Below are 20685 nucleotides of genomic sequence, written 5' to 3'. Positions count from 1 at the left end.
CATATTTGTTTATCTTATATTTCTTTAACAGTAAACTTGGACTGAAAGTGTTACGATGTTACTATAACTGTGGATGTTGACTGTTTTATAATATCTACCTCCAAGAAATTCTCGTCCCTGAATGTTTATACCCACCAGTGAAACAGATGCTACATCTCTGCGAAACATTGCTTTTGTATTTTCTACCTCTGGTGTACAGTGTCTTACAGTTGGTCACTGCTGGATCTAGGTTATATGGTTGAAATAGATGAGTGTGTGACAATTAATTAGCAAATACTCATTTTCATTTCTTGGTAATCCCCAGTGCTTCAGTAACTGTAAAAGAATTTGCGAGTTATGTGCTCCACTAAAATTTGCATCAACTTGCTGAGGTCTTGACAGTGTAACTATTGATTTGGTAGTGCTAAGAAAATTTCAAGAAATTCGTGTTTACATGATGTCCTCCTTCAAAATCACGTGTTCACTGCGTATAACTGTAACAAAACAGGCTACGAAAAACTGTTGGAAAACTGACTCTCCCATGGCTGATTCGTCACCCCTTGTATATACACTCCTGGAAATTGAAATAAGAACACCGTGAATTCATTGTCCCAGGAAGGGGAAACTTTATTGACACATCCCTGGGGTCAGATACATCACATGATCACACTGACAGAACCACAGGCACATAGACACAGGCAACAGAGCATGCCCAATGTCGGCACTAGTACAGTGTATATCCACCTTTCGCAGCAATGCAGGCTGCTATTCTCCCATGGAGATGATCGTAGAGATGCTGGATGTAGTCCTGTGGAACGGCTTGCCATGCCATTTCCACCTGGCGCCTCAGTTGGACCAGCGTTCGTGCTGGACGTGCAGACCGCGTGAGACGACGCTTCATCCAGTCCCAAACATGCTCAATGGGGGACAGATCCGGAGATCTTGCTGGCCAGGGTAGTTGACTTACACCTTCTAGAGCACGTTGGGTGGCACGGGATACATGCGGACGTGCATTGTCCTGTTGGAACAGCAAGTTTCCTTGCCGGTCTAGGAATGGTAGAACGATGGGTTCGATGACGGTTTGGATGTACCGTGCACTATTCAGTGTCCCCTCGATGATCACCAGTGGTGTACGGCCAGTGTAGGAGATCGCTCCCCACACCATGATGCCGGGTGTTGGCCCTGTGTGCCTCGGTCGTATGCAGTCCTGATTGTGGCGCTCACCTGCACGGCACCAAACACGCATACGACCATCATTGGCACCAAGGCAGAAGCGACTCTCATCGCTGAAGACGACACGTCTCCATTCGTCCCTCCATTCACGCCTGTCGCGACACCACTGGAGGCGGGCTGCACGATGTTGGGGCGTGAGCGGAAGACGGCCTAACGGTGTGCGGGACCGTAGCCCAGCTTCATGGAGACGGTTGCAAATGGTCCTCGCCGATACCCCAGGAGCAACAGTGTCCCTAATTTGCTGGGAAGTGGCGGTGCGGTCCCCTACGGCACTGCGTAGGATCCTACGGTCTTGGCGTGCATCCGTGCGCCGCTGCGGTCCGGTCCCAGGTCGACGGGCACGTGCACCTTCCGCCGACCACTGGCGACAACATCGATGTACTGTGGAGACCTCACGCCCCACGTGTTGAGCAATTCGGCGGTACGTCCACCCGGCCTCCCGCATGCCCACTATACGCCCTCGCTCAAAGTCCGTCAACTGCACATACGGTTCACGTCCACGCTGTCGCGGCATGCTACCAGTGTAAAGACTGCGATGGAGCTCTGTATGCCACGGCAAACTGGCTGACACTGACGGCGGTGGTGCACAAATGCTGCGCAGCTAGCGCCATTCGACGGCCAACACCGCGGTTCCTGGTGTGTCCGCTGTGCCGTGCGTGTGATCATTGCTTGTACAGCCCTCTCGCAGTGTCCAGAGCAAGTGTGGTGGGTCTGACACACTGGTGTCAATGTGTTCTTTTTTCCATTTCCAGGAGTGTATTTGTAACAATTGCTGCCTATGTCATCCATTATTAGAAACAGAAAATTTATGGATTACCGTCAAAATCTTTCTAGTGTACACAGACTGTCATCATTCAGTTATGCATTAATTTGATCCTCTCACATCACAATTTTAAACGGATTCTAGCTTTTAATATTGATATTCATAAACTTTGCTCACTAACAACGTTTTTTATAAAGTTGCTTGTATCATGAAGATTTTTAGTTGGAAAATGTGCTTAACATTTCTGCGAGTTTATTACACAAATGCAAATGGAATGCTAATGTCAGTCCTTACAAAAACTATCCTGCAATTATAAAATGATAATTATTTGTGTTTTTTTAAGTATTGGTTAGTACCGGTCGATCTGGTGCAGAGATAAATCTATGGTTGCTAAAGTCAGAATGAAATTAATGATAGAATATTAATCGGTATAGTAAACTGAATTCTAAATAACCAGATAATTGAAATTAGGTTGTTACAAAATGTATATAAGCTTATAAATATGGCAGCTTGACACTTGGGGGTCAACACTTCACGTCATACTTACCCTAACTACCATGTATTGATACATTTCATGGTGTCTGTTGGAAAACCTTTCATGATCTTTGAAATGGCTGTTTTAATTTGCTGAACTGATTGCATATTATCATTAGCACCCTTCAGTTTGTCTTAGCATTTTCAGTACTTTGTGCCTTAGTGATTAAAGAATTCACAAGAATCACTTCGTACACATTGCAGAAGAGTATCAGTGGTGGCCCCCTTACTGGTTCTTACTTCCAGGCTTATTTCATCAACACTTCCATAGATTTGTTTTACCTTGTATTCATGGAAACTAGTCTTGATGTTATCATCTATTACAGTCTTCAGTGAAAACTCCCGTGATTTTATCTCACAACACTGCCAAGTATTTGCAACTGTCATAACATACATTTCCAGATGTGTGGGCAGATTTGTGCTGTAGCAAGCTGCAGTTTGGGATGAGCTTGCTGTCTATGCTTCAGCTGAACTGAAAGGTATCTACCATTGTACTACTGTTTGTGTATTTATTTCTCCTCTATGATCATGACCTTCTACAACACTTGATTTCTAGCACATGTGTCGGCCCTCATATTTTCTGACTAAGATGACTGACAAGATATAGAGCGCACCAAGCTCGAGACTTCCTTACATGGTGCATCTGTCCCCATTCATTAGTTTCTTCACATCTTTGTCTCAACAGTCTCCTTATTTACGTTGATAAAATTTTCTTGGGCTTACAGCCACGCTCAGTGGTTTAAAATCTGTGAGCTTTCGGCTGAGTTTGCCTTGGCCATTGTCAAGTGGTGACTGTTAAATGATTGCTGCTGCCATCCTTATATAGCTGCACTGCCTTCAGTGACGTCGTTGGTGCTTGTTCCAGCGCCATGTATCGTAATGTTTTGATTGCACGCTTGATGTGCCTGCTTCAGTGAGAAGACGTCGGAGTTCCCAAGGTTCATAGGGAACACAATCCTCTGTCTCATCATAAGTCCCATTGGATCGCCAACGTATAGACTAGCTAAACATCTGGCCAGCCTCCTTAATCCGCACCTGGGTCATTGTCAGCACCACATTTAGAATATGACTGATTTCATCAGCTGAATTAAATGCTTGTGTCTTGGAGGAGGAGATATGATGTTTAGCTTTGATGTGGTGTCATTGTTCACGCGGGTTCCCTTCAAAGAGTCTTTAGATTTGCTCTCTCAGTTATTTGTTGACACTGTTGTGGATTTATTTAAGCGCATTTCGACATCATCATAATTTTTGTATGATGGAGATTATTTTAGCCAGATGGATGGCATCACAATGGGAAACCCATTAGCTCCAGTAATAGCCAACCTCTTCATGGAGTACTTTGAGACCATCGCCCTGGACACAGCTCGTGCAAAGCCTAGTTGCTTTTATCGTTACATCGATGACACATTCATGCCTCAAGGGTGTGAAAAGCTGGAAGAATTTTTCAACCACATCAACAGTATCCATGATAACATCAGATTCATGATAGTAGTAGATACAGATGGTGCCTTACCTTTTCTAGACCACCACGTCTGCTGGAAAGAAATTGTGTCTCGGCCACAGTGTTTATCGGAAACCCCACCCACACAGACCGATATCTGCATGCTACCAGCTATCGCCACCTTTCGCAGAATTGTTCTGTACTGAGGACATTGGTGCATCGAGCTGAAGCCTTTTCAGATGCCGAAAGCCTTCAGAAGGAACTGAACCACTTACGGAAAGTCTTCAGACAAACGGCTACAACTGCTGCCGGATTTCACAAGCCATCTTGCCAAAGAAACATAAGCAGAAGACCTCCAAGGAGGGCATGAAGAAGCTTGCATTCTTGCTGTTGTGTGGCTCAATAACAGGAAAGATTAGCAGGCTTCTAAAGAAGCATAAAATCGATACGGTTTTTAGGACACTGGCTAAAATTCGACAGCTAATGAAGCCTGTGAAAGACATTGTTGACTAAGAATGTCAGGAGTGTATAAAATACTATGTGGGTGTGGACAGTTCTATATCAGACAGACTGTACATACTATTGAAAAGTGCCGTGTGGAACACGAGAGATGTTTTCGCCTACAGTTTCCTGGGAAATCAGCGGTGGCGGAACATGTTTTATGAAATGGATGCCGTATTGCATTTGCTGAGACATCTGTTATTACATGAACTACTAGTTTTAGAGACAGTGTTATAAAGGAAGCGATAGAGTTAAAAATTTCTGACAACACTCACAATAAAGACAGCGGCATGCAGCTAAGCACAACTAAGCACAACTTGGAACCCGGCAAGCACGCAATGACAACATCACTGGAGCGAGCACCAATGATGTCATCGAAGACAGCACAGCTGTATAAATCACCACTTGACAACGGCCCAGGAGAACTCGGTCGAAAGCTTGTGGATTTTAAACCACTGGATGTGGCTGGAAGCCCAAGAAAATTTTATCAGTATATAACACTGCAAAACTATGCATTCATATCTTATATATGTTGTCCCAGAAGCCTGGAGTCATTGTCATGATACGGTTCAATCTATATCACTATTCATGAATACCTTCCAGGAAATGCTCAATGACTAGGTTTCCCAGCTGTTTCTGTTCAGTTTTTAAGGAAAGACTCTGTGTACATTTAGCTTTATGTCTGTGCTTTGAGACACAGTTATCCCCCTTAAAACTCGGTACTTGTGACTTCCATTGATACATCTTCTAAGCTGTCAGACAGGGAGAACCGACCTGAAGAATTGAAACACTATATTTTTCATTTTCTGAAAATATAGATTTTCAAATTAACAGTAGCTGCAGGCAATTTGGCAAAAATTGGCAGCAACTGTGAAAACGGCAAAGACCAGCAAAAAGTATAATGGGGTTGTGTAGGTGCCCTTTGCTTGCCCTATCCTTAGGAAAAGAACTAGAAGTAACTTTAGTTGTACCCCAGATAAGTGTATTGGGACCCATATTGTTAATGTTGTGTGTTAATGATCGGGCAGACAATGTTTACAGCAACCTCAAATTTTTGCAGATTTTGCCCGCAAAAGGCAAAGGTCCCAGGTTTGAATACAGGTCTGGGACACAGTTTTACTCTGGCGGGAAGTTTCATATCAGTCCACACTCTGCTCCAGAGTGAAAATCCATTCTGCAAATAACACTTAGGCTGTGGCTAAGCCGTGTCTCCACAGTGTCTTTCCTTCCAGGAATGCTAGTCCTGCAAGATATACAGGAGAACTTCTGTGAAGTTTGCAAGGTAGTAGATGAGATATTGGCAGAAGTAAAGCTGTGAGGATGGTTCATGAGTCACGCTTGGTTTTGATGTTTTAGTGGTTTGAGTGCATTCCCATGAAAGGCAAAGGTCCCAAGTTCAAGTCCCAATCTGGTACTGTTTTAATGTGCCAGGAAGTTTCATTACACCATACTGATTGAAGGAGGCAAACCCAGTGTTGCCTAGAACTGGCCAGAATATGACCCCAGAAATGTGTAATAAGACTTATATTTTAGCACAGGTTCCAAGTTTCTGAGATGATGAAGATATGGCATCAGTTATATAAGGCTCTAAAATAAACTGAATAAATGAGCTTGAGGTTTTAATGGAACCAGTTTTGACATATGGAACTTGTTTCACTATGATTTTTCCAACCATCTGACCTGGTAAGGGCCCCCACGAGCACGCAGAACTGCCGCAACATGATGTGACATGGGCTTGAGTAATGTCTGAAGTAGTGATGGAGGGAACTGACACCATGAATCCTGAAGGGCTGTCCATAAATTCATAACAGTATGAGGGGGCGGATATCTCTTCTGAACAGCATGTTTCAAGACATCCCAAGTATACTCAATAATGTTCATGTTTGGTGAGTTCGGTTTCCAGCGGAAGTGTTTAAACTCGGAAGAGTGTTCCTGGAGCCGCTCTGTAGCAATTCTGGATGTGGGGGTGTGTGTCGCATTGTCCTGCTGGAATTGCCGAAGTCCATCAGAATGCACAATGGGCATTAATGGTGCAGGTTATCAGATAGGATGTCACCTTTCAGAGTCGTATCTAGAGGTATCAGGGGTCCCATATCGCTCCAACTGCACACGTCTCACCCCATTACACAGCCTCTACCAGCTTGAACAGTCCCCTGGGTTCATGAGGTTGTCTCCTTTTATGTACACATCCATCCACTCAATATATTTTGAAACGAGACTCGGCCATCCAAGTGACATGTTTTCAGCCATCAACAGTCCAATGTCAGTATTGACGGGCCCGGGCAAGGCGTGAAGCTTTGTGTCATGCATTCATCAAGGGTACACACATGGGCCTTCGGCTCTGGAAGCCCATAATGATGATGTTTCGTTGAGTGGTTTGCATGCTGACACTCGTTGATGGCACAGTATTGAAATTGAAATCTGCAGCAATTTGCAGAAGGGTTGCACTTCTGTCACATTGAAAAATTCTCTTCAGTCGTCGTTGCTCCTGTTCTTGCAGGAACCTTTTTCTGGCCGCAGCGATGTCTGAGATTTGATGTTTCACTAGATGCCTGATATTCATGATACACTCGTGAAACGGTCGTATGGAAAAATCCCCACTTAATCACTAACTCGGAGATGCTGAATCCCATCGCCCGTGTGCCAACTATAACACCACGTTCAAACTCACTTAAATCTTGATAACCTACCATTGTAGCAGCAGTAACTGATCTAACAACTGTGCCAGGCACTTGTTTGTCTTATGTAGGTGTTGCCAACCACAACGTTGTAGTCTGCCTGTTTACATATCTCTGTATTTGAATACGTATGCCTATACCAGTTTCTTTGATGCTTCAGTGTAGAATAATAGTGTACATCTTTAGTTGTCAGCCTTAATGGCACTTCACGCATATCAGTGATGTGACAATGCCGTGACTGGCCATTATACCGCTGACATGTTTGAAGATATTTTTCTAGGAGTTTAAAGGACAGTGTTCACACTCGCCCATGATGTGACAATGCAAACCGTGCTGCTGCCGTTGTATTGTGGTTGCCATATTTCTTGCAGCCGATATTTTCTCACGTCATGGTTGCATCATGGTCTGATTGTTGTGATGCTGAGTAGTAGTTTAACATCGTAAACGTGAATGACAATGAACTTTTTGAATTAGTGGGCAACTATCCTGTGTTGTATGATCTCGCCAACCCCTAGAGCTTAACAATACTCTCGGGAATAAAACAGGAGCAGAAATAAAAACAACTTGTGATAACATATGTGTATATTTCTGATTTTACATCGATGAATAAAACCAGCTAAGGTAAAATGTTATTGTTTCAGTGTGTTGGCTGTAGCTATAAATTTTCTTTTCATATGCCCCAACATCAGTAGCAGTATAGTTACACTTAGTATCTACAAGGGGCAACAGAGTTAAGGGGAATGTCTTCATGTAATTAACCCTAGAGCAGGCACGCCGGTGCACAGTGTGCCAAATTTATATAATCGGCGTATCCAATGTGTTTGCAACAATGTAGGCCTTTAAAACTTGACATATTCCTTCATTATTGTTCTGACGACTGTTATGTTCAGTGCAGTAATTGTCAGTGCTAAGGAATTTGTTAAATGGAGAATTTAGTGTAATGCTGTCACTTCTGGCACACTCAGTGCACCGCACAACTGCTTATGTAAGTATTTTTTTACATGTTTGAACATAGCAGTTATTTTACTTGCAACATTCCAGTGGCCCATGTTCGATATAAATTTTTATTTTAGGGCAAGAAAGTGTTTAACTAATGGGGAACTTGAATGGCATGTGAATGAAGATCCAGATTTTACGAAAGATATAGACACTGTATTGGACGGTGATACTGATGTGGAAGTGGAGGTAATTACTCGTAGTGACGATGACTCTGAAAGAGAACAAGAGTATGAGTCAGACGAAATTGAAGACAATAATTGTCAACCATGTTCTATTGGTGATTGGTTTGTGGGAAGAGACAAAACTTATAAATGGAGGAAATGTACTAGCTCTGCCTCAAGCAAAGCAAGAAGGAAAAATATTGTAAAACATTTTCCTGGACCCAAGTCTATTGCCAGGGATGTAACAACCGACATTTCTGGACTCCTCAAGATAATTAACATGGAAATGATCGACACTGCTGTGAAATATACGAACAAATGAACTGTGGAAGACTGATCAATCATGAGCCGAAATTGGAAGAGCTGTGATGAGCCACAAGCGGTTTCTATTCTTGCTGTTGTATTTGTTTTGATGATAAAAGCACAAGAGAAGAGAGGAGAACATTTGATAAGGTGGCCACAGTAAGTTCGATTCTGGATAACCAGTTAAAAAAATTGAGTTTGTAATCATTGATGAGAAACTTCAAGCTTTTAGTGGTCGCTGTGGATTTGTAAAAAAAAACCCCTACAAACTCGCCAAATATGGCATTAAGATATTTGCGTTTTGTGAAGCAAAATCATTTTTTACAATCAACCTTGAGGTATATTGCAGAACACAACCCGAAGGACCTTATGCAGTCTCAAATTCAGTGTCATAAATAGTTCACATACTTGTGAGTCATATAGAGGGATCCAACAGGAATAGAACTATGGACAGTTGGTGTACAAGTTGCTTCTTGGCTATGTTGCTATTAGGTAAAAGATTTGTGCGTATTGGGACACTCGGAAAGAATAAACGAGAAATTCCCGTGGAATTCCTGCCCAAGAAAAATCGAGTACATGGTTCATCCTCTTCAGATATAAAAATGATTTGACATTGGTTTCATACGTACCAAAGAAGATTCAGGTACTATTGATGAAGATTCTCGAAAGCCAGAGATTGTGCTAGATCACAATGCCACTAAGGGTGGTGTTGACGCAGTCGAGCAGATGTATGGCACATATTCTGTGGCTCGTATAACAAGAAGGTGGCTTTTGGTACTCAATTTCACTCTAATGCACATTGCTAGTATCAATGCCCAGATCCTTTTTTACGCAAATGGACAAAATCGAAAGGTTACGAGAATAGTATTTCTGAAGAACCTGGCTTATGACCTCATGAAATCACATCTGATAGAAAGAGCCAACATTCAGAGCCTTACCAAGGACATATTGCTGTTCCTTCAAAGGTATTGGACAACATCTGAGCAAGTTGAGAAGCATTCGGCTAAGAAACAGGGACACTGTGTTATTTATGGAAGGGCCAAGAATATTAACACAACAATAAAGTGTGATTCTTGTAATAGTTTTGTTTGCAGGAGGTATACAAGTTAGTTACACCTGCGAAAAGTGCCAAGTTACACCTGCAGACTCAGATGACTAGTGATTTGAATCTTGACATCTCTTATTACTAAGTAATGAACATGGCCTGTCTGTAAGCTGTTATAATATGGTTTCTGCAGGCATTCACTACCATTATATTAATTTTCAACACTGACAGGAAATATAGATTTTTTAGAACTATGTCATTTGTGTGTTTAGATGTATATCAACTTTTGTAAATAAAGTATAATTAACAGGCATGTTAAATAATGAAACAATTTTATCCCACTCTAAGTGAGCAACAGTGCCCATAATAAATTATTTGTAGGAACTGCACAATAAAATTTGTTATATCAATATTTTTAATATAATTTTGAGTGATGCTATATCTACTCTTAAAAACAATAAACTAATTAATATCAGTACTAGTGTGAGAGCATATTAAAATAACTATAGAACTGAGCAGTGAAAGTGGTGCACAAAATACATACGCACCTGCCTGAGGGATAAAGAATAGTGGTCTATTGTTTGAAGGAGCCTGAATAGAAATGTTTTTTCCAAGTTAGGAAAAATGCCACATTTTATAAAAACGCATCACAAGGTTCTTCTACATTTCTTTTGTAAGAGTAGGCACAGTTCGTCCATTATATTGTCTGTAATTATCCTGCATATATCTCTTATGATTTTGTGAACCATATTTTGCCCTTGTGATAACTAAATGAAATTATATTTAGTGCATCTTCAGTCACCAAACAACTGAAAAGAAGGAAGATAGACTGCAGGGATGTAACAAATGAAGATTTCGCAGGTGATCTTAGCAGTAATGAATCAGTATTGCGTGAGACAAAAGGAAATACTCAAGTCTATACAACAGAAGCCTATAATGATGAATGTTGATATCTTATATTTAATTACCAATAAATTGCCAAGTGTCGGTTAATTATATTAAATTCTAACTAACCTCAAGTAAATGGTGAGCTGTTCTCTTGGTGCGATGGCTGTTCTCCACTGTGTGTTTCACATTTTTAGATGAACATACAACTTGTTCAATAGTAAGTTGAATGAATTATATGATATTCTGAATTATTCATGGAACTTTTATTCCTTCGTGCATCAGTTCACTGCACAAAGTGGCAAATTCCCCTACTGTTTCTCTACTTCTCGGTGTCTGATGAACCACTTCCATTTTTTTGCACACTTTTCCTCTTCTTCATTCCAAAATCAGAGCAATCAGCATAAGATCATTGTCTGAGAAATTCGCCATCCAGGCTGCTCAAGTGTACATACTGAAAGAAAAACTGACCACTGTGAATAGGCGCTACTTTGGCGTTACAACCAGTGCTATAACGGGCCGGTCACAGTACTGTTGCGTCACTGATGTGTGTGAAGCAGCCTTTATTCAACTCGGCATCCTCCTGCTACCTAGGAATGGTGGTCAACGTGCCCACTTGCTCCCCTAACCTACATCACCACTTCATTGGGGAATTTTTGCATTAGCACATCTGTGTACACAGGAAGACTTTTGTATGTAATAACATTTTAAGATAAATTAAATTTATTGATGTACAATAATTTTATTTTTATAAAGTTGATGAAATTTTCAATTTTTTTCACATAGTTCATTATATTGAACATATTTTTGTACAGTTTGATGTTTTTAGCAAACTGCATTAATTGTGAAATTGACCAAAGAGGTATTTTAATCAGCTGAATAATTAGAAATATGGGAATTGGGAATACAATAATAATTAATTTCTGGTGGGGAAGGCTCTTTTTTTTTCAGACTGAATAATTCAGAATTTTGGCAGACTGAATAATTCAGAATTCAATTATGATCTTATACAAACAAAGAATGTAAAAATGAAATGAAAACTGCACATTAATCAATAATGCTCAGAAGATTAATGTACAATGTGAGTACTATTAAGCTGAAATAAATGTAATAACAACAACAACATTAGTAATAGTAGTAGTAGCAGTAGTAGTGATGATGATGATGATGATGATGATGATGATGATGATGCCTGATGAGTGGATGCCAGGTTCGCAATATCTGGAATTCGATAGTAGCAAAAGGAAGAGAAGGTGAATATGGACTGGGGGTAAGGAATGAAAGAACAAGACACATAGTAGAATTTTGCACAGAGCATAACTTAATTACAGCTAACACTTGGTTTAAGAATCATGAAAGAAGGTTGTATATGTGGAAGAGGCCTGGAGACACTAAAAGGTTTGAGATAGATTGTATAATGGTGAGACAGAGATTTAGGAAGCAGGTTTTAAATTGTAAGACATTTCCAGGGTCAGATGTGGGCTCTTGACCACAATTTGTTGGTTATGAACTGTAGACTAAAACTTAATAAATTGCAAAAAGGTAGGAATTTAAGGAGATGGGACCAGGATAAACCGAAAGAACCAGAAGCTGTAGAGAGTTTCAGAGAGAACATTAGGGAATGATTGACAAGAACAAGGGAAAGCGATACAGTAGAAGAAGAATGGGTAGCTTTGAGGGATGAAATAGTGAGCGCAGCAGAGGACCAAGTAGGTAAAAATATGAGGGCTAGTAGAAATCCATGGGTAACAGAAGAGATATTGAATTTAATTGATGAAAGGAGAAAATACAGGGTGAAGCGAAATTTGCGCACTCCGGCTTCACAGCGCGACTCCACACATGCCAGTGATAAAAAAATGTTTGCCACAGAATTTCATTTGGCGAGTACGTCCGGCAGAAAAATGATGTTAGAGTGACAATCTGGCAATGTTGTAACAACACGTATGGTAACTACCTCTGATGGCACAAATTACTCGTGCTGCACAGTTGGTGCAGTGGATAGAGTTTTGGTTTACCATGCAGGAGGTCGAGGGTTCAATCCTGGGTTGGGGTGCATTTTTTTAATTTGATGATCTCATTATGACATTTCATATTGTAATATGCACTGATTCTTATGTCATATGTATTCTAAATTTTACAACATTTTGTAACGCTGGACACAACAAATGCGTGTTTAGAAAAATAAGAAATAGACAGTTGAAACAATTAATGGTACCATGGTAATAACACATACAAATAATAATCGAGTTTGGACATAATTCGCAAAGCGCATTGCTAGTCCTACTGGTAACGTAAGGCCCTAACGAAATGTAATTGACCTGAACGAGACAAGAATAGTAGTTGGTACTAACCTATGTGACCATTAGAGGAGGGTACAAAGAAAACAGGTTTCACATCTATTAGATGAAGTGGTGTGAATAAATTCACGCCTACGGCATGGAAAGGGCTTGTTTCAAAGCTGACCAATCTTCCATTTCTACGATTGTCGTATGTAAGTGCAAATGTTTTCCAGAGGACCAGCTGCAATCGCTGTTGATGGTTAAGATGCCAGATACTGTACCACCTGGACTACATTTACCAAATAAAAAATGTATGCTTGAACCCAGGATCGTACCTTCGACTTCCTGCTTGCTAACCCAAAATTCTATCCACTGCACCAACTGTACAACACAACTATTATGTGCTGACCGAGGTAGGTAATATACATGTGGTTACAGTGTTACCATATTGTCACTCTTTAACATCCTTTTTCTGCCGGATGTACTCGCCGGACGAAATTTTGTGACAGACATTTTTCTATCGCTGGTATTTGAGGAGTCGCGCTGTGAAGGCCGAGTGCCCGAATTTCGCTTCACCCTGTATAAAAATTCAGTAAATGAAGCAGGTGAAAAGAAATACAAACGTCTCAAAAATGAGATTGACAGGAAGTGCAAAATGGCTAAGCAGGGATGGCTGGAGGACAAATGTAAGGATGTAGAAACGTGTATCTCTAGGGGTAAGATAGATACTGCCTACAGGAAAATTATGATACCTTTGGAGGAAAGAGAACCACCTGCATGAATATCAGCAGCTCAGATGAAAAACCAGTCCTAAGCAAAGAAGGGAAAGCAGAAAGGTGGAAGGAGTATATAGAGGGTCTATACAAGGGCGATGTACTTAAGGACAATATTATGGAAATGGAAGAGGACGTAGATGAAGATGAAATGGGAGATATGATACTGTGTGACAAGTTTGAAAGGGCACTGAAAGACCTGAGTCGAAACAAGGCCCCAACAGTAGACAACATTCCATTAGAACTAGTAATAACCTTGAGAGAACCAGCCATGACAGAACTCTTCCATTTGGCGAGCAAGATGTATGAGACAGGCAAAATACCCTCAGACTTCAAGAAGAATATAATAATTCCAATCCCAAAGAAAGCAGGTGCTGACAGGTGTGAAAATTACCAAACTACCAGTTTACTAAGTCATAGTTATAAAGTACTAACCAGAATTCCTTACAGACGAATGGAAAAACTGGTAGAAGCCGACCTCGGGGAAGATCAGTTTGAATTCCATAGACATGTTGGAACATGCACGGCGATACTGACCCTATGACTTATCTTAGAAGTTAGATTAAAGAAAGGCAAACCTAAGGTTGGAAAGGGAGTGAGAGAGTGAGACAGGGTTGTAGTCTATCCCCGGTGTTATTCAATCTGCATATTGAGCAAGGAGTAAAGAAAACAGAAGAAAAATTCCGTGTAGGAATTAAAATCCATGGAGAAGAAATAAAAACTTTGAGGTTTGCTGACAACATTGTAATTCTGTCAGAGAAAGCAAAGGACCAAGAAGAGCAGCTGAATGGAATGGGTGGTGTCTTGAATGGAATGGAGGAATGAACATCAACAAAAGCAAAACAAGTATAATAGAATGTAGTCAAGCTAAATTAGGTGATGCTGGGGCAATTAATTAGGAAATGAGACTCTTAAAGTAGTAAATGTGTTTTGCTATTTGGGGAGCAAAATAACTGATGACTGTTGAAGCTGGGAGGATATAAAATGTATACTGGCTGCGGCAAAGCAAGCGTTTCTGTAGAAGTGAAGTTTGCTAACATTGAGTATAGATTTAAGAGTCAGGAAGTCTTTTCTGAAAGTATTTGTATGGAGTGTAGTCATGTAGAAGTGAAACATGGGCGATAACCAATGTAGACAAGAAGAGAATAGAAGCTTTCAAAATGTGATGCTACAGAAGAATGCTGAAGATTAGATGGGTAGATCATTAGACTGATCAAGAGGTACTGAATAGAGCTGGGGAGAAGAGGAATTTACGGCACAACTTGATTATAAGAAGGGATCAGTTGGTAGGACATGTTCTGAGGCATCAAAGGATCACCAATTTAGTTTTGGAGGGAAGTGTAAAGGGTAAAAACCATAGAGGGAGACCAAGAAAGATGTGGGTTGCAGTAGTTATTCAGAGGTGAAGAGACTTGCACAGAATAGAGTAGCACGAAGAGCTGCATCAAACCAGTCTCTGGATTGGAGACAACAACAACAGCAGCAGCAGCAGCAGCAACAACTGCTGAAGCACTCACAACAAAGTGACAAGAGTTCGAAATGCTCTTGAAAAGCAGTGAAGCTTCCATAAAACTAGGTATAGAAAGCTCGTTGAAACCTAAAATTGATAGAGTGGGACTTCTGGGGAAAATTTAAGTGTCTGTCAAAAGGATAGGTTAATGGGTGTATTTGTTGCAGTAGGCAAAAGACTCAAGTCCACCAAGATAGAAATTGAAACTCCATGTGAGATTATTTGGGCAAGACTCAGTGCTGGGTTGGGCATAGAATGGTAACTTGATCCTTCTATTGCCCACCAGACTCATTTCCTGATGCAACCAAAAATTGTAAGTAAGTTCCCCTGTTATTCTGTAATCATAAGTAGAGACTTTAATCATCCAACAATCAATTGTAAAAATTACGGTCTTGTTAATGGTGAGCGCAATAGGACATCCTTGAAACATTACTAATTGTCTTCTGTGAAAACTAATTAGAACAGATAGTTTGAACTCCACTAAACTAAAACAAGCAGAAAGGTATATATGTTCAGTAAATTAGATAAAAAATCGATAATGTTATATCTTAGTGAAAGAAATTCTGGTTGTATGAAAAGGCTGTTGGTGGTTCCAAAGGTAGTGTCCATTCCCTAACGATTGACACAGGAACTGAAATTGAGGGTAGCAAAGCAGAAGCTGAAATGCTTAACTGTTTTTGCAAATGTTCCTTTACAAAGGGAAACCCAACTGTCCCAATTTAATTCTCATACCACTGGAAAGATGAGTGAAATAGGTATTGGTGTCAGTGGTGTTGAGAAATGGCGGAAATCGTTAAAGTGGAACAAAGCTCCAGGGCCCAATGGAATCCCTATGAATTTGCCGCTGAGTTAGCCCCTCTTCCATCTATGATCTATTGGAGATCACTCGAACAAAAACCCATGTCCAGTAGCCGGAAGAATGCACGAGTCACACCTATCTACAAGAAGGATGGTAGAAGTTACCCACAAAACTGTGTCTTCCAATACTCCTGACATAGATTTGTTGTAGAATCTGGGAACATATTCAGAGCTCAAACACAATGAGATATCTTGAACAGACTGACCTCCTCCATGCAGACCAACATAGATTACGAAAACATCAATCATCGGAAACCCAACTTGCACTTTTCTCACATGACTTACTGAAAGCTTTGGGTGAAGATAGTCAGTTAGATGCAGCATTTCGTGATTTCCAAAAACCATTTAACTCAATACCACACATACTCTTATTGTCAAAAGCTCTATCGTAAGGGGTATCAAGTGAAATTTGTGACCGATTGAGGACTTTTTGGTAGGGAGGACAGAACATGTTATCTTGAATGGAGAGTGATCATCAAATGTAGAAGTAACTTTGGGTATATCCCAGGAAAGTGTTTTGGGATCCTTGCTGTTCATATTGTACACTACTGGCCATGAAAATTGCTACACCAAGAAGAAATGCAGATGATAAACGGGTATTCATTGGACAAATATATTATACTACAACTGACGTGATTACATTTTCATGCAGTTTGGGTGCACAGATCCTGAGAAATCGTTACCCAGAACAGCCACCTCTGGTCGTAATAACGACCTTAATACGCCTGGGCATTGAGTCAAACAGAGCTTGGATGGCGTGTACAGGTACAACTGCCCATGCAGCTTCAACACGAGACCACAGTTCATCAAGAGTAGTGACTGGCGTATTGTGACAAGCCAGTTGCTCGGCCACAGTTGACCAGACGTTTTCAATTGGTGAGAGATCTGGAGAATGTGCTGGCCAGGGCAGCAGTCGAACATTTTCTGTATCCAGAAAGGCCCATACAGGACCTGCAACATGCGGTTGTGCATTATCCTGCTGAAATGTAGGGTTTTGCAGGGATCGAATGAAGGGTAAGCCACGGGTCGTAACACATCTGAAATGTAACGTTCAAAGTGCCATCAATGCAAACAAGAGGTGACAGAGACGTGTAACCAGTGGCACCCCATACCATCAGACCGGGTGATACGCCAGTATGGCGATGATGAATACACGCTTCCAATGTGCGTTCACTGTGATGTCGCCAAACATGGATGCTACCATCATGATGCTGTAAACAGAACCTGGATCCATCGTGCACCCAAGTTCGTCACTGAGTACACCATCGCAGGTTCTCCTGTCTGTGATGCAGCATCAAGGCTAACTGCAGCCATGGTCTCCGAGCTGATAGTCCATGCTGCTGCAAACATCAAACTGTTCGTGCAGATGGTTGTTGTCTTGCAAATGTCCCCACCTGTTGATTCAGGGATCGAGACATGGCTGCACGATCTGTTACAGCCATGCGGATAAGATGCCTGTCATCTCGACTGCTAGCGATACGAGGCCATTGGGATCCAGCATGGTGTTCCGTATTACCCTCCTGAACCCACCGATTGCATATTCTTCTAACAGTCATTTCATCTCGACCAACGCGAGCAGCAATGTAGCGATACGATAAACTGCAATTGCGATAGGCTACAATCCGACCTTTATCAAAGTAGGAAACATGATGATACACATTTCTTCTCCTTACACGAGGCATCACAACAATGTTTCACCAGGCAATGGCAGTCTGCTGTTTGTGTGTGAGAAATCGGTTGGAAACTTTCCTCATGTCAGCATGTTGTAGGTGTCGCCACCGGCGCCAACCTTGTGTGAATGCTCTGGAAAGGTAATCATTTGCATATCACAGCATCTTCTTCCTGTCTGTTAAATTTCGCGTCTGTAGCACGTCATCTTCGTGGTGTAGCAATTTTAATGGCCAGTAGTGTATATTAATGACCACAGACTTTTTGCAGATGATGGAGTTACCTGTAATCAAGTACTGTTTGAAAGAAGCTGTATAAATATTCAGTCAGCTCGTGATAATATTTCCAAGTGGTGCAAAGGTTGGTAACTTGCTTTAAATGTGTAGAAATGTAAAATTGTGCACTTCACAGAGTGAAAAAACATAGTGCTATCACTATAATATCAGTGAGTCACAGTTTGAATCGACTAACTCATTCAAATACCTGAGTGTAACACTGTATAAGGATATGAAATGGAGTGATGACATAGTCTCACTTGTAAGTAATTCTGATGTTAGATTTTGGTGTATTGGCAGAATATTGGGAAAGTGCAGTCAATCTACAGTCTGTTGGTATATGGAAGCACATAGTTATACAATTATACGAGGGACATTTCATAAATAAATAAATAATGCACAGCAATGAAAATTATGTGAGATGTTGAGGAGGAAGAAAGTCCCCCCCCCCCTCCCTCCCTCCCTCCCTCCCTCCCCCGAGAGGTAGAAATGAATCCTGCAGGGGTCTCAGGTTATTGTGACTATTGAAGACCAGAGGTCGTACATCAAGATCGAAAACCTGACAGCACAATGCATTAAGTGAAGTTTGTGTTGAGTTTACAGTGGACCGTAGTACAGTTTCATGTTGGGTTAATTGTTTTTGCAAGGGTCGTATAAGCATAGATGATAATCCAAGAACTGGAAGGCCAACGTCACCAAATGAACAAAGTGTGGAACTTGGTGTAGATGCTCTTGAAAGAGATTGTGGTGCGGCTTGTGAGGAACTCTCTGAAACCATGGAAATTCTCCCAACATCAGTATTTGGTATTCTTAGAAATGTGGAAGAGAAAAATTTCTGTGAGGTGGATCTCACACTGTTTGACCGATGAAGAGAAGTGGAAACAGCTGGACATTGCAACCTTGCTCAAATAATGATTCGACTGTGAAGGTCAGGCATTCTTGTGTTGAATTGTCATTATTGATGACCAGACTTTGAACTGGAATTGAAATCACAGTCCAATGAGTGTGGAGAGCTTCAGATTCTCTACATCCAAAATAATTTCAACATGCTCAGTCAAAGCTCATGCAAATGATGATTTTTGTTTATGATCACCAAGGAATCAGCATGACAGACAATTGTCATGTGGAACCTGTGTCACAACAGTGTATTATCATAACTTCATGCAAAACCTGTGCAGAAAAATGTACAGAACCCAACCTCATTTGCTCAAGGCTGAGCCACTCATTCTCCACAACTGTGCTCGCCCGCGTATTGACAGTATTGTAGCCCAAAAACCGCGTGAGTACAGATGGGAAATGGTGCCGCATCCTCCAAACAGCCCAGACATGAGTCCACCAGACTTGACTTGTTCCTGAACTTGAGAAAACCTATGCTTGGATGTCTGGAAGAGCTTTCTACCACTGTTACCTGAGCCATTTGACAGATCAACAGATGAACAGAGGTGGTTTCCTTAATGGAATAATAGAACTTCCAAGACATTGTGATTCAGTCATAGAGAAGCAGAGAGACTATATTAAAGGACTGCAAAGGGATGTCATTTTCTGTCTTGATAATATACACCATCTCCATTTCCGATTAGTTTATCCTTTTGATATTTGCTTGGATCTACTCAAAAAATTTCACTGCTGTCAATTTCAGGTCTTAGCCATCTTTCTGAATCTAATATTATGTGAAACAACAATGAAAATTACTGGGTGGAATAGTAGATAAAATAAAGGAAATAGAGCCACGCATCTGCATCTGACTGATGTGTGGCACATAGAAACATGCAACAGAAAATTATCTGTGCTAGCTTCGAGCTCTTGCTGTTCCTGTAGTAAAGTACACACAGTCTCACACACAACCACACAGCACACAGACACCAAAGGCACTCACCCGTGGCCACAGCAGGACTCCACTGCTATTAAGGACTACTTAAGACTCTTGGAACATTTTCTGAATGGTTTGGCTATTGATCCCTATGGTTTTAGTAGTCTCATGTACAGGGAATAATTGTTTGGACTTTACAATTTGTATCTTACACTGATACTTGAGGGTCACTTACAGCTACCAGTATCTGCAGTGGATAGAGATAAACATATAATCAGCTACCTGGACAGTAGCATATGATGTGGAGAGCATCCCTGAGTTTTAAGGGAATCCTACATTTCTGTGGTGCAAGTCTACCAAGCTGCAGCCTAGTGAACTTCAGAGTCTCTTGTTTATGCCTTCCATTTGGCTCAGGACAAAGCAGTCCATGATTAGTGCTGGGGACAGTGCTGCAGATTGTGTGCTTCTCTGAAATATTACCAGTGATGGTGATCTTCTCAATCTTCTTTGTCAGTTGCTGGAATGATCCAAGTATAACCTTCGCGTGCTGACAATGGGCATAATTTGTTCCGTTGTGCTATGTGCGTACTGTCCTTTCAATGCCTGTCTGAACATTCTTTTCTATATGTTTATAGGCCTCCAGGCATACACACTAGTGCACAAGGTGGCGCTTTTTATCTTTAAGGAGGACATGTTTGAACTGCTGATGGTTAACAGCCACCTATCCTTTCGCTCCTGCTCCACACTGACACTGGGCATGGTAGGCTTTTCAACAGATGTGTCCCCCATTGACTGGGTTTCAGTGGGAGACAGAACCTCAAATATGTTGATTAAAGGGATGGGTGTAGCATCCTGAGTTCTCCCTGATCCTTTCCTCACTTACAATGCCCCCTAGACCTACCACTGAGATGCCACTTACAGTCAACTCACCAATTGGTGGTAGGTTCTTTATTTTTTGGAGAGGAGACAGTATCCATGTGAGAGGTTATT

At 41.2% G+C, this 20685-nt stretch overlaps 1 protein-coding gene across 1 annotated transcript in view; it reads left to right on the top strand.

Annotated features, from left to right (window-relative positions):
• LOC126416723 (protein piccolo) overlaps positions 1-20685 on the top strand; it is a 645122-nt gene that overhangs the window by 28168 nt on the left and 596269 nt on the right. The gene's annotated exons all lie outside the window — the stretch shown is intronic.

This window comes from Schistocerca serialis, chromosome 8 (assembly GCF_023864345.2).
Source record: "Schistocerca serialis cubense isolate TAMUIC-IGC-003099 chromosome 8, iqSchSeri2.2, whole genome shotgun sequence".
Lineage (NCBI taxonomy): Eukaryota > Metazoa > Arthropoda > Insecta > Orthoptera > Acrididae > Schistocerca > Schistocerca serialis.
Note: the sequence above shows the minus strand (reverse complement) of the source record. Positions and strands in the feature narration are given on the sequence as shown.